At 46.0% G+C, this 13447-nt stretch overlaps 1 long non-coding RNA gene and 1 pseudogene across 1 annotated transcript; both read left to right on the top strand.

Annotated features, from left to right (window-relative positions):
- The first annotated feature begins 761 nt into the window (after positions 1–761).
- On the top strand, positions 762–1487 carry LOC123081592 (uncharacterized). Its single transcript, XR_006438750.1, has 2 exons — positions 762–1046; positions 1127–1487. It is a non-coding gene; the product is annotated as an uncharacterized lncRNA (long non-coding RNA).
- A 1908-nt stretch (positions 1488–3395) lies between these two features.
- Positions 3396–10538, top strand: LOC123083701 (aspartate--tRNA ligase 2, cytoplasmic-like; annotated as a pseudogene).
- The last annotated feature ends 2909 nt before the right edge of the window (positions 10539–13447 follow it).

Genomic DNA, 13447 nt, shown 5'->3' with positions numbered 1-13447 from the left:
TCCCTGCAGTACGTCAGGGGAGCCGAGTCCCGATTCGACGCCCCTCACCCCCGAGCGACACGCCCTTCTTTTCGCAGCGACTCTTCCAAAAAAATCCCCTTTCATCTCCCCACCGCTGCCCGTCCCCATCTGCCGTCTCCCTCTTGCCCCTCGGCGACACCGGCCGGCGGCGGCGACGGACGGCATGGATCCAGAGTTGTGCCCCTGGTTATCCCCATCTCTCGCACCCGATGAAGGCCTCCCCACAGGCGCTACAACACGAACTCCCCCTCATGGCGGCGACGCCGCGGCAGTGCGGCGGCAGATTGGCGCAGGTACCGGTTCTAGGACGAGATGGGGCCGCCGACCTCGAACTTACAATCCTTGGCGGCGCCAGACCCATCCCCTAAGCGCCAAGCACTGAGAGGACGTGCTCTTATTCGGCGACAATATGGCTACGATAGCGGCGTGCACATCCAGGCATGCCATATCCTTTCTCTGCTTGGACCCCTCTGTTTGATTGACCAAGTAGGAAAACAATTGGCCACCAGAAATCATGCGGACACCAAACCTCCCCTGATTTCTGAAGGAGCAGCTTCAGCGATGTAAACTGGTGCTGATACTATTCCACACCCAAATCCAACAAAGAGCCTTCCATGAATCAAAACATAACCTGCAGCAGCTCACATAACCAGTAAACCAAGTGCGAACATCATGTCAGCAAGAAGAGTAGACTTTCATACGACCGTAGGCATGGCTTCAAGTAATGACATGCTAACAATGGTTTACTGAAGAAGAAACAAACTTAGTATCTATGGACGAACACCATCTGTTAATGACCAGTAGTCGGTTGTTTAGATTGAACGTGCAAGAATAGATTGTCTTTGACAGCAGGAAATTCGTCCCAAATATACAGAAGGGCTCATGATATGACACGTGGCAGTAGTTATGCATAAAAATTGTACTGTTATTTGACTTATTTCAGGAAAGTATCACAAGTTCCTAGGTGTGCAGCAATCGCAGAAGCAGTGGAGAACAAGATCCTTCATAGCTTCTTGGAGAAGGAGGTTTTTCTTTTTATTTCTGAACTCTTCTGCTATTTTCTTCATTCCGAATTTCAACTTCTCAAGGTTTCTTGTCTTTACAGGATTTCGGAGAGCATGTACAACCAGATGGCAAAGTCGATGTTATCATTCACTGACTGCCGCCTTCATAGGAAAATCAACGAGCATGTTGCTGCAGCTTAAAGCCTTAAATACTTCTGCTCCTAGCTAGCTATAAAATTAGAGCAGATACATGTATAGGTATAGTAGCATCTGTTGCTTTAAGTTAAAAGTCTAAAGTTATTTTAATCTTGCTTGCACATTATTAGAAGGTAGTTGGAAAAGGCATATGTCATTATTTTTAGGAGTTGAGAAACTACTTGTCTTCCTATCATGGCTGCAAGCTGAATGTAAGAAACTAGCAATAGATTGAAATTTGCGAGAGCAGATGCATTGTTTGGTGTATGGAGGCCGGGGCTATATTTTCGTTCTTTTCATATATGAATATTTTATTATTTATTTTTTTTTTGGGGGGGGGGGGGGGGGGGGGGAGGGAGAGGGGAGCTATTCATGGAGCGATTGAGCAACATCAGTCAGTTGTACTTACTTTAAGTTCTGACCCTGAGCATAACCTGCTAGAAACGAGCAAAAACTTTTGGTATGCAGGGCACGGTCTCTTCATTATCGGGTTATTTTTCAGTACATGAACTTGCTGCGCTGTCATGCAAAAGGATTTGCATTGATGCTAATCATGGTTTAATGGAACTGCAATCGAGAAGGACCATTGTGTATTGTGATCATAGTGGCTGGCTAGCTGGACAAGGTTGTTTCGTCGTCACTGGTTGACATCACCGATTTCCTTGTCAGGTCAATTGCCATGGTACATTTGGTGAGCATATGAGACCGAAAATACTGGGTTTGTGTTGAACTCTTCTTTTTTGTTGGGACAAGGGCCTTAGTTTGTTTGGAATCGGAGAAAACTATCTGATCAATGGTTGTTCTTGGGCATCACAGTTTAAGATATTACTTTTCTGGATTTTGAAAGGTTGCAGATAACACGATGGTGAGAGCTGATCTTTCCATCAGTTAGAAGTTGCATTGTTTTTTACCTCTTCCCCTGTCAGGTCAATTACCATGGTACATCTGGTGAGAATCTGGGTTCATGCTCGGGAATTAAACTTCTTACTGATTAATTCGCTCATGTTATTCACATGAAATAGCAGCAGTTTATGTATCCAATTTCATTTAAACTTTTAGGTAGGGGAAGGTTCAATACCAAGATTTATGATTTGGGACAAGTGAGTATGTTGTTCTGACTTCATGATGTGAGTGTTTTGCACAAATATTCCGTAAAACTCGAAAGTGATAGATGCACTGTACTCTCGAAATATATGAGCACTTTTGGCCCAAAATCACATAGCTGCACTAAATTATTGGCCATTTGGCCTCATGATTTCAATAGTAATTGTTCTACCATGAAATATTTTTTCCGCCAGCATTCCAACTGTACTCTGCAGTGTAGCTATATACTTCTGAATCATTTTGATATTAAGAGTTTCCTCCGGCCCATGCTGTATATTCAGTGTTGCAGTCGAGTGAGAAAACAATCCATGGTGTATATACCCCCTTTGCATGTTTGGGAGTTAGCAAGATGGCATTACTTAAATGGTTGATGTTGACATGGTGTGTGACCCTCATATATATTGTTGTTCCATGCCATAAACTAACAAAATAGCACTTCTATTTTCCTGCTCCCGGTCGATGCTAAATAAATTATTTTGGAAGTCTCACATATGCTAATTGATTCCAGACCTGCTAAGACTTTCATGTGATTTTGAAATTTAGTTCAAGGGACATACATTGGGATGGTGCATGCACCATCTGTAGATGAGACAGGGCTGGTACTCACTATCATCATAAATCCGCATAATTACAAGCATAGGGGCTTGTGGGGCGGCGTCCTAGAGTATGATGGTGAAGTGCATTGCCTTGGGATGATTACGTTATCATGAATAGGTGGACAAACTGACAACATCGATGACGCTGAGCTGGTGGTGGAAATGAGAAGTGAAACATCGAAAGGATCGCTAGGGGAGTGGAATGATTTATTTCTCCCGTTGCAACGCACGGGCATGTTTCCTAGTCTCTCCCTAATAATAAAGCACGGATTGGGTCTCCGGGTTCACCGTCGCGGCTTTTTTATAAAAAGGTCCCTGTGGTCTTTATGAATTAAACCCGCCATTCCTGTTTTATCTGAAAAAACGTTTCGTCTTTTTTCTAAAAAAAACACTGTTTAGCACGCCTAAGCCTCAGCCCGCCGCCGTCGCCCACGCAACGTTGCTCTCCGCTCGCTTCCTCCCCGCCGGTGACGACATGATGTCTTCCGAGCCCGAGAAAGCGCCGCCCGCCCCCGAAGCGGGCGTCCCCGCAGACACCGTCAGCAATAAGCAACGGAAGAGGGACGCCAGGAAGGCCGAGAAGGCGGCCAAGTACGCGCAGGCGCAGCAGAAGCCCGCCGCCAAGGACCCCTCGCCGGAGCATGAGAAGAAGAAGCAGCAGCCCGACGCCGAGGACGACCCCTCGGCGGCCAACTACGGCGACGTCCTCCCCGGGGAGATCCTCCCTACGGCAGTCCCCGATGAACCGTGGGCGGAGATCGGCCGCCTCGACAAGGCCGCCGCCGGCTGCTCCGTGCTGGTCCGCGCGACGCCCAGGCAGTCTACCGTGGGTCCAAGACCAAGAATGTGGCCTTCCTGGAGCGGCGGCAGGGGATGAGGAGCACCGTGGCCGTGCAAAACGTGCTCGCCGGCAGCGCCCAGATGGAGCCCTTCGCCTTGTCCCTCCCCAAGGAGTCGATCGTCGTCGTGGAGGGCGCCGTCGCCCTCCTCGGCAAGCCCCTCAGATACACCACAGTGCGAGAGGTTTCTTTCTGCCGTAGCTGATCTTTGTCTGTCTGTTATTTTCTGATCCCCGTTTGATGGCTGGCAGGTGGAGAACTGGAGATTCAGGTGAGGAAGCTCTACTGCATCACCAGGGCCGACCCGAGGCTACCGATCAGCGCGCAGGATGCCGGCTGGAGTGCGGAGGAGTTTGCAAAAGCTGAAGCAGTATGTCAACCGCCTGTACAATCTGCATTTGCTTGCCTCCTCTTTGAATGCATGAAGGAGGAGGACACAGTTTTGTTGTTGCTCCAATTCTCCGATGATGATGATATCTGGGTTCAGCTGATGGGATCTTGTTGTTTTGCAGAAGGGAGTGCCACTTCCCTGCGTTGGTCAGGACACGCTTAGACTATCGAGTTATTGAGCCGGGAACACCGGCAGGTCAAGCCGTTTTCCGTATACAACATCAAGTTGAAAACGTTGGTATTTGTTCTTGCTTTTAGGACTGCTGCTATCAGTGATATATTCATGAATTGAGTTTGCAGAACTAAACATACCATGTTATGTAGTAATATGTTGTGTAGCTTAGATAAAATATTCTACTTGGACACTGAATTAAATGTATCTGATCTGGTGACCCCTTTGAGTCGTTGGGCCAAAGCGTGGCATTGGCTGGGCTGCTGCGTGGGGATTTCAGTGATACTTTTGGGTGGTCGTTTAGGTGGAGTGTGCATGAGCAGGCACCATAGCAGCACTTAGTGCTGGACTGTCATTGCATTTGGTCGTAATGATGTGGATAGGCTCTTGCCTCTTCTTCTATAATATATGAATAATATGATACACATCCTTGTGCGTGTTCTAGAGAAAAAACTTTAGCCTCAGCCTGTAATTGTTTCGCACCCGCAAAAAAAGCCTTTATTCAGCACCGTGCTGGTCTTTTAAGTTGTTTCTAGACACTGATCGATCCAGTGATCTTAATGTTATGCCTGCAATCTGATTACACTAATGATTGGATTGAGTTTTAACTTTATCATTCGGTGTTGAATATGTATTTGTCAAGCCAATGCATATGCTTTTACAAAAGCTGTTTTATGAAGGCTGCACGGATTTATTTTTTATGCATTTCTGCAGCATTTGATGCTTTTTTTTGTGCTGGTTAGTAAATATTTACCATTGTTGGATACTACAGAAATTCAAAGAATATTTGTCCTCAAAAGATATTGGGATCCACACTCCAAAGCTGATTTCAGGGTCAAGTGAAGGTGGAGCAGCAGTATTCAAACTTGAATATAAGAATGGCAAGTGTGTTTGTTTAGCACAATCCCCTCAGCTGCACAAGCAGCTGGCTATCTGTGGTGGGTTCCGTCGTGTCTTAGAGGTTGGGGATGTGTTTAGAGCTGAAGATTCCAACACACATAGGCATCTGTGTGAGTTTGTTGGTTTGGACGCTGAAATGAAGATTATGAGGCACTACTTTGAGGTGAGCAGGTTTGGTAGAGTGCTCTTCATTTACAAACACTTTTTTTTGCGGAAATCTTCATTTACAAACACGACAATGGCTGAACTTGTTTCTTCAAACAGATTTGCGATATTGTGGATGGATTATTTGTAGAATTGTTCAGACACTTGAATGAAAATTGGAAGACGGAACTCGAGGCAATTAATAGGCAGTATCCATTTGAACCAGTGAAGGTAAAATATTTGTTGCTTCTTATTGCTTGGTGGTTCCAGTAATGTTACAATATCTGGGTTTTGTAGCTGAAATGGCGACTCACATTGTGTTTATTCCTGCAGTACCTAGAGGGTATCTTGAGGCTCAGTTACGAGGAAGGAATACAACTGTTGAAGGTACAAACATGTAGCTATTTCATTACCACCCTGATGTTTTTCTCTCATCATTTGAATTTTATACTGTTCTCGTGCAGTATAAAACTGCTATTTTAACTCTACTGTACACAGCCTGATGTATGACATCATAATAAGAAAAGAAAAAGAATTAAGCATTGGTGATTTATTTGCTTGGCAGGAAGTTGGAACAGAAATTGAGCCTATGGCTGACCTTAACAGTAATTGTACCTAATTTTGTGCGTACGTTGTCATGTTTGGGGGACATAGTGCAATCCATCGGACCCGTTGCAACGCACGGGCTCTTTTGCTAGTCTCTCCCTAATAATAAAGCATGGATTGGGTCTCCGGGTTCACCGTCGCGACGTTTTTGCAAGTCCCTGTCGTTTTTGATAATTGAACACGCGATCCTTTTTTATGTAGGATCTGAAACGTTCTGTTTTTGCAAAAAAAAAAAAAAAAACACCCTGCACCTATCTTATCCAGAAGCGCGAGGCTGGGCTCGTCGGCGACCGTCACGCCTCCCCTCCGGCCGGCTCTCTCAGCCTCTCCTCCGCCTCCGGCCCTCTCGGCCTCTCCTCCGCCTCCGGCCTCCTCGGCCCCCCTGTACCTCTCGGCCTCTCCTCCGCCTCCAAGCTCCTCGGCCCCCCTATTGGCGCCCAGCGCCCTCCACGCTGCTGTCGGCGCCTCCACTCTCCGTTCCTCTTCGTTGCGCGCACGGAGGGGAAGAAGCAGAGGTGGGTCGACGTTCTGCTGGGCCACCTCAAGTTCCCGCTCTTCGAGGCGCTGCTCGAGCAGAGCAGCAGCACGCGCCTCGGATGGCAGGGGCGGCCGCCATGGGGGAAGGACATGCTGCGGGCGCTGGCGGCTACCGCGCCCCGGAGGTGGTGGACACGCGGCGGCACTCCCTGGGCGCGCTCCTGCTCCATCCCCCGTCCGGTGCCGTCGCCGGTGATGCACATGCCGCAGTGCGCGCCGGTGAATGTGCCAGGGGCGCGGATGCGGCGACCGACGGTCGAGGCGTTCGCGAGTGAAGCGGATGAGGACGACTACGACGTGGAGATGATGTCGCCGCAGGAGATGGTGGCGCGCTCGCCGGCGTGGGAGCCGCCCATGACGACCTTCTGGGTGCTGGAGCCTGGAGGGCGCTGGACACACGCTCAAGGGGAGGGACCTCCGCCAGGTACGCAATGCCGTGTGGTGGAAGACCGGCCTGCTCGATTGATCCATTGCGTTTGCATTTGGTAGCTGCCTACAGCTATTGAATTTGTGTGTTTGAATTATTTTGTACATTACGCATGATCAGGTGGCTACACCTATGAAATTTGTGTTGTATTACTCACCATTACGGCATTACTCTTATTTATGAACTATCTATTTGAGCTCCCAGGAGACATTGAACTATTTGGTATGGATTAAGATAATTGTGCTTTTATGGATGTTTCTGTGTTAATTTACCCCAAGAGATATGACTTATCGATCCTTAGTATGCTTACATTCCGAAAGTATGTAGTTTAAACATCGAACGATGTAAACTTGGCATGTTTTGAGATATTGTGGTGTAGATTACTTTGCACTGCACCTATGGAGTTGGATTCTTTACTGGAGCTTGTTAACTACTGCAGCTTCGTTTGGTTAAGACTGATAGTTTTGCAGTTCCTCTTGGCGATGTGATTCTGCAAAGTATCCATTGTTTATCGTATTTGAGACACGCATAGGATGTGGAAATGGATCATTGGTGCACTATTATTCAGGTGTTATAAATTTTACTGCACTTGATGGTGATGTTCAGTATTCAGGGTCCGAGTTAAATATGCTCTGCGTGCTGCTTAGCTGAAGGTGTGTGCTCGAATTTTCATTGTGATGTTTACCTGGATAATTAAATTATTTTAGGAAGTTCATAGTTTAATCATAAAATTTAGAGTACCAAGGTACTAGACTATGTCAGAGATGCATAATCAGGCAGTGACTAATTTTGGTCTAAACCCAAGTTTAAATACTGTTCAGAATATAGTCGAACCCTATCTTTTATGTATGCCAGAGCGTCAGATCAATGGAGCTGTGATTCAGGATTTCCAAAAGAAATTGAGGGCTTAGCTGTTGAAATAATTCAAACAAACAGAAAATTATGCTTAATGGGGCTCCATGATCCCCCACTTCTTTCTATTATTAAGGAACATTTGTTACCTTTCCCAGCTGTATGAACTAGAGATTGGTCGCGAGCATATCTGAAATCTTGTCTTGATGGAAAACTGGCAATGATGTGTTGAGGATCTTCTTCATACTACTACTATACCGGAGTTGTCTGTCTATTCCATATCATATGGCCCAACCAATAGAGCATCTGAGCAACGGGAATCCACCCTGCTGTGGCGCGAGGTGATGTTCTTCTTAGTGGCGGCTTGATTCTTCCCAGGAATTTTTTTTCTAGCCTTGGCGCAGTGGTAAAGCTGCTGCCTTGTGACCATGAGGTCATGGGTTCAAGTCCTGGAAACAGCCTCTTACAGAAATGTAGGGAAAGGCTGCGTACTATAGACCCAAAGTGGTCGGACCCTTCCCTGGACCCTGCGCAAGCGGGAGCTACATGCACCAGGTTGCCCTTTTTTTTTTACCGTACCTCTTCATAACAAAATCTGACTGCCTAAGAATTCCCCAATTTGCTACAGTTTTTTGGTGGAAGATTGGAGTGAGCTTTTCTTCAGAAATTATACTTTGATCCTATCCAATCTTACTGTGATAGTAAGATATTCCCCTTTTATTTATAACATGATTACTCCTGCAGGCTGATGCTCGGTTCAGTTTGTTGTTTTGTTTCTGGGCAACATTTTCCGAATGGTGACACAGCGAGCTCCATTGATGTTGTTTCATTTGATTTTCTTAAGATATTAGTATTACACACAAGTCTGATGGATTCAAGAGAATGAAGAGTAAAGAATACTATACTATAAATACGTCAACTACAGAAGTACAGATAACCCTCCCAACTACAATATTGCACCTGACAGCCTCCTACTCGACGAGGCCAAGCTATCTGCAGGGGGCCATGCCCCTGGACGTTCCTAAGAGGTATGGACCTAAGGATGGCCTTGCTGCACTATATTGTAGTAATATAATCCATAATGCATGCAGTTTGTTTTCTCCCTTTCTCCCATGGACTCTGAATGGATGCCTAGCTACTTTGTTGGTGACAAAATATGATATCCACCGTCCTATGTATTGTCTGCTCATAAAGCAACCTTTCTTATATTCTTATTTCACATTGATAACATATTCCATTATGATTACTTCCGCTATTTGTCTGAGGTATAAGTTATTTGCAAAGGAGTCTGATTTATTCTCCAAAATTTTGTTGATCCACCCCAAGCTTCACCTACGTCATCTATCAACAGGCCTCCCCACACTACAATGTAGCACACTGCAGCAGTATCCTCCTCGATGCCGCCAAGCGATCTGCAGGGGAAACACCATGCCGATGGACGTTCCTAAGGGTGAGGTAAGGATCTAAGAATGACCTTACTTGCGTTGTATTGTAGCAATGCAATGCATAATGCGTGCAATTTTTTTCTTCCTTTCTCCTATCCACTCTGAATGCCTACTGCCCTACTCTCTTTCTGCCAAAGTATGATATCTTCTGTTCTTTGTATGGCCTGCTAATAAAGCATGCCTTATATTTGTGTTTAGTTCAGCTAGATGTAACTCATTGACATATGAGATTCCATTGGGCTTGATAATCTTGAATTTTGCTTGACAATTTAAAAATGTAGTATTACACTAAGAGTTTTTATGTGTTACAGAAAGTGTCCTATAAATGTAGTAGATGAACTGTATGAAGCAAATCGCCTTGGAATGATGATTGTCGAATGCTACCATTATGCTTGATAGTCATCTACCTAGACGGCCTTCAAGCATCAATAACTTAATCCTTTTAGGATTTGTACTTCTCTCTTCAGTACAAACATAACATTGTTTGGTGCTTCCCAATATTTGGACGTGAAAGCAGAGAAGCTTTACATTTGAAGAAATATTAGATTATCAATAAGAAAATATGGTCCAAGCCGGACTACTACTTCTAAATGTTTTGTCTTTCACCGAAGGGGATATCATACTTCTCCTAATCACGGTTGCCGTGTAACCCAATGATGGTAGGATGGTAAATAACTACATAATTTTTTGGTATGGCAAAAAAAATACATCTTACCCATTTGATGATTTGCATCTGCAGCTAAACAATAATGGAAGAAAAAAGAGTACATGCTTTACATAATGTACCTACAGCAACAATGGGTTGGCCCACCAAACATCATCAGAGGACTGAGAAGGAAAACGATGATTTCTTAATCAGGTTCTATTGGCCGTTGTAGCATTAGCATGATGAAGATTCTGGAACAGTGCACGACATGCCCAAACCCAAGTCTTCCCTTAGCCGGTGAAGCACCTGAGTCGCCGTCGAGCAATATCCTCTGAATACTATTTTCAGGTATGCAATCATATGAGCTGCACCAGGGAGCTTCATGCACGGCGGTACTACTTCCCACAAAACCTATTATAAATAGTGTGCTAGCTACCAGGACTGTGCAGATACATGGAAGAGCTTTGTGCAAAAAATTAGGAGAAAGATAAACATAAGAGACATTTCAGCAAGTTTACTCATGGAGGCAAAAAATAATTCTACTTATCATTGTAATACGAGTTGTAATAAACGAGAAAAGACGTGTGGTATTATTTATTTTCTCCCGTTGCAACGCACGGGCATTTGGCATGGATTGACTCCATGGGTTCACCGTCACAATACGCTTCTTCCCGTGATTCTACGCTTTCAGTTTGAATTTAAAACATATTTGAGGTGGTACTAATACTATACCAAAGACGTTCGGCTGAAGAAGTTATATTTTATTTTTGTTCGTCCGGCCCCGTGTACGATCTGTATTTTGGGAAACCAACGACAGTAACATGTAGGCACGCACAAACACCTGGCAAAAGCGTATTAAAGATAAACTCCAGGCAATACCTTTTATTTACAGAAACGGAAACACCTACAGACAATGCACTATTCGGATCCTGCCTTTTCAATTCACTCGATTCTTGTGATTTCGCATCTTAGGGCCGCTGCAACCAGGCGAGCGCGCCGGCAATCGTCTGCGAGACTGGTGTAACTCCTGGCGTGTGCAGCCACATCGATGCTGCACCTCGATCCATGGGACAAGTTCGTCGGATCAGAGAGGCGAGGTAGCTCTTCCGCGCTGACCAATTAGCCGCAGCGATCCCTCGTTCCTTCCTAATTCCCACAATCCCACATGCCCACGCACCCTGATGGCCTGATTTTTCCTACCTGTGATCTAATTCATTATCTATTGCCCATGTATGGTCGTTATGATATGAAGTTTCAGGAGAAGCCTAGCATCTTGCTTTCAGGACTCCTGAACATATGTTGACGAAGTTTCAGGAACGGCACATATGGAGAGCAGCAGCAAAAGTGCAAAACCAAACAAAGGATGCGGTAGGATGCAGTAGTATTTTTTTTTTTTCTTCTGAATTTGATTCAAGAAGGTCATAACTGGAAGATCCACCTTGAATTTGATAATGAAGTTTCAGGAACGGCACATGTAGGGTAGCAGCAACACCAAAGATGCGGCAGTATTATTTTTCTGAATTTGATTCAAGAAGGTCACAACTGGAAGTTGGGTAGATGGACATCTGACTGACTTCTGAAGGACTTATAAGGTATGGTTGAATCTTTTCCCACAAATTTGCGAATCACTCGCCGAAGAAAAAAATATTGATTGATAAACAATCAAATCTTGACAGTTCCCTACGTGTGCGTGTGTGTTGATCATCAAGGATCTGTACTTGATGTATCAAACTTGACGGGCCCATCATGGTGGAGACGGCACTATACGACACAATTCAGGACCGAGGGACCGACCAGCGGGGGAGCATGAGCTGCGTGTGCGTGTGTGTTGCACCTTCGTGCGTGCCCTACGTGTGTGCCCATCGTGCTTGCGTGCGTCCGAACTCCGTCTACTGCACTGTATGTGCATCAACTGATTGCAAATTCAGACATCATCTGTGGGGGACGACCATGACGAGATCAACTTCGAGTTCCTGGGGAACAAAGCGGGGCACACCAACGTCTGCGTGTTCACCGACGTGTTTGTCGGCACCGAGAAGCCTTTGGAATGAACACACATGAACCGAGAGATTGCTCGAGGAAGAAAGAAGGCAGTTGTTTTGCGCTACAAGACTTCACAGCTTTTCTGTTGTATTTCTCTACTATTTATCAGTTGTTATTTATTTAGACTTACAGAACAGGAAACTGGGCTTCGTGGCCCTTGACTCTGCGTTGTCGTGATGCACAACATTCATGCCATACCACGAGAAGACCGATGAGGCGTGAGACTCGCTCCAGGCAGCTAGACCCGCGAGCTAAACTTGCTAACAGAATGAGCGTTCGAGCGTAAACCGACGGAAAACCAATGTGCTAACTGAACTAATTGTAAACGTGATGGGGGCTTGGGATTTATTCAACAGTGTTTGCCCACGTCGTGACCAAAGAGATGCAGTTCGTGCTCTGCATGTGAGCGTGCACGGATGCACCGCTTCATCACGTTAGCAAGGCCGGGGCGTGATGACAGGGACAATTTTGATGGCGGCAGACCACGGCCGTGGTCGACATACTCGGCAGGATTCATATAATCGGCCCCGCTTCGGTGAGCGGTGCTGCTCCCTGCACTCAGGCAGCTCCACGTGGACGACACCTTGTGGCGTTGGTCTTCACCGTGGCCTATAGTACAACCTCCTCTCTGGCATGGTCTCGAATAGGCGCGCTCAGCCGGTTCCCTGCAAGCGCTTTCGGCCATGGCCTCAAGTTGTGGAGCTAGATCGTGAATGTGTCGGTCCTTCTCGCCGTTCGCCCATGATGATGCCCAATAGAAGTCAGGGAAGGAAAAGGTTTCTTTACATCCTTGTATATCATTTTGATGTGAGATGGGTTGTAAATACAGTCCTCTAAATAATTTTAACAGAGTTGTTATTTACACATCTGTTGGCAAGGGTGAGATGCAGGATGAGCGGTCTCAATGTGGGATTCCGTTTTAAAATTGAGGACGTGGACCGGTGGAGAGGGTACTTGAGCCATGTTTATTAGGGTATATGGGTGATCTATTTTTTGAGCCGTGTCATTGTTCGATGCAGTGTGCAAGCACACCAGTGTTGTCTGATTTCGTCAAGGAGTGAAGATGTACAACCCACTGCTGATGTGATTATGAAATCATGAATGAGATGCCAATGTCTATGCCCATCGGAATGTATGCTTGTCATGTTGTAGTGTTGTCCTATTTTTTCTCCCGTTGCAACGCACGGGCTCTTTTGCTAGTCTTTCCCTATTTAATAATAAAGTACGGATTGGGTCTCCGGGTTCACCGTCGCGGCGTTTTACACAAAGGCCCATCTGATTTTATGAATTGAACCCGCCGTCCCTTGTTAAGTAAATTTGAAAAAAAAACGCTTCGTTTTTTCATAAAACACCCTGTCGTTTGGACTATTCAACCCGCGGTCCGAGCTGATTTGTAAAGAAAAAAAGAACACGACACGGGCTCGCCTCCTCTGCCTCTCGCGAAGTCCCACTAAGTCATCGCCGCCGCCGCCACCACCCACGCCGGCCGCTTCCGGCGACCTCCGGCGCCGCGCAGCGCGCCCCCG

The sequence above is a fragment of the Triticum aestivum genome, chromosome 4A, assembly GCF_018294505.1.
Source record: "Triticum aestivum cultivar Chinese Spring chromosome 4A, IWGSC CS RefSeq v2.1, whole genome shotgun sequence".
NCBI classification, from domain to species: Eukaryota; Viridiplantae; Streptophyta; class Magnoliopsida; order Poales; family Poaceae; genus Triticum; species Triticum aestivum.
The sequence above is the reverse complement of the archived record's forward strand: the minus strand, read 5'-3'. Positions and strand labels throughout refer to the sequence as shown.